Below are 1,994 nucleotides of genomic sequence, written 5' to 3'. Positions count from 1 at the left end.
GAGGGAGAAACACAAGGGGTGTCGGAGAAACAGGGTGAAGGAGACGGAGGGGAAGCAGGGTACGATATGAGGGAAGGTGGGTGACAGGGAAGGAGGATAAGACGAGGAGAGAAAGGTGTGAATGAGTGGAAAGAGTAATGACCAAGACAGCAGATGAAGGTAGATGGTCGTTGGAGTGAGGGGGAAAGGAAGGAGAGGAGGAGGAGGGAAGGAAGGCAAGAGGGAGAGGAGGAAGAGGAAGGAATGAGGGGGAGAAGAAGAGAGATGGAATAAATGAAGAGTGAAAGAGAGACACAGAGATGGAGGAAGAAGATAAAGGAAGGATGGTAAGAGAAGGAGGGAAGAAGACAAAAAGAGTGGTTAGAAAGCACACCTGGGAAGTGAGAGGTTGCTGGGTTAGGAAAAATGGAATTTTAAGAATATGCGGATGAGATGGAAAAATAACGGTCAGTACAAAGGTAAGTGAACAAAAACATGTCTACCTCTCCTTTCAGGTTCTTGTTAGAAGGTAATGTATGACCATGGTAACTAATACAGGATACTAAGATAGGCATGGTAAAATAAAGTCTAAATCTCATCCACCAATCCCTAACAGATGCAGGCACAACAAAAGAGTGAAGACCACCACGCATGACAAAAAAAATTGACACAGAAAGTTGATGGGAAAGGCAGAACTGTAAAGTATACCAGTATTATATATATATATATATATATATATATATATATATATATATATATATATATATATATATATATATATATATATATATATATATATATATATATATATATATATATATATTGCTGCAATATGTAATGGAAAGTAACTTGACGCCTACCTGCGTTACGATGTTTGGATGTGGTTGTTTCCTGAGTGATCTGTTAATTCATTCATTCATTGCCAGACGCCATGTATCCCAAACGGGGTGGTCAAGGCTTAGAATTAATTGTTTTACAGGGAGGGGCACTAATCCTCCACCAACCCCACTTGACACGTAGGAAGAACGTTATGCCAACAGCATCTGGTGTTCCCAGGCCGTCACCCATCCAAGTACTAACCAGACCCAACGTTGCTTAACTTCGCTGATCGGACGGGAAGCGGTATACTCAACGTGGAAACAAAAATAAAGTCAGAGGCTTCTCCGTCAGAGTATAAAAAGATAGTGAAAAAAAGAAACACGCATATAATGAAGTGTAAAATAGTCTTTCAAACGACTAATAAAAGTAGGTAAAACAATTATAAATCCTAAACCATTAAACAGCCTCTACTGTGTCAGGGCTAGTTATGTCAGGGTGTACGCGCTGTACAGTTCTATGTCAATTTATGTTTACTTGTCATATTGTGTCCACCCTTGGTTGGTGTTCAGTGACATCGTTCCCTCAGAGGGTTGGGGTTTGTACTGAATGGTAAATAAAGAATCAAAATACGGGGTTGTCCATAAATAGCGCTCCAAGAGGAACTAGTCTGGCTATACCTTATACGCAGCGGGGACGAGGGAGTCTGCTGGTGTGGGCATGGGTGTGGCAGTGGGCGTGTTGAAATGACGGAGACAGTGAGGACATGAATATATGATGCTGGGTAAACAATGATAAAGCTGACTGAGCCATCCCTGCAACACAGATGAAATCACCCGGCAGAGTGGAAGAGGTGCCTTATATGTGGACTACCCTTTAAATAATAATTTAAAAAAAAAAAAATAAATCCATTCACTACCTTGTCTTTTTCATTATATTCTCGCTGCCTCCAAATAACATTATTCAGTTTATGGCAGGATATATCTCAGCACTATCTGAAAACTCTCTCCAAGGTTAAACAAAATATTCTAGAGATAACAAAAATATATATGAAAAGTACATCATCAAACTAAGAGATTAAAAACAATTCTTTCCATCACTATTTTGTTCTAATATATGAACTGTGCCGCCGCAAAACTGAATCCTAATGTATTTTTAAAACCTTACGTGGTGAAAAAATGCATGGTTATTTTAATTAT

General features: G+C 39.4%; 1 pseudogene; it reads right to left on the bottom strand.

The window, feature by feature from the left end:
• Positions 1-1,010: 1,010 nt before the first annotated feature.
• LOC145402783 (5S ribosomal RNA) lies at positions 1,011-1,129 on the bottom strand (annotated as a pseudogene).
• Between the last annotated feature and the right edge of the window lie 865 nt (positions 1,130-1,994).

Source organism: Coenobita brevimanus, chromosome 58 (genome assembly GCF_032717465.1).
Source record: "Coenobita brevimanus isolate Jiangsu-jjx chromosome 58, ASM3271746v2, whole genome shotgun sequence".
Lineage (NCBI taxonomy): Eukaryota > Metazoa > Arthropoda > Malacostraca > Decapoda > Coenobitidae > Coenobita > Coenobita brevimanus.
This window is presented reverse-complemented; position numbering and strand designations above follow the sequence as displayed.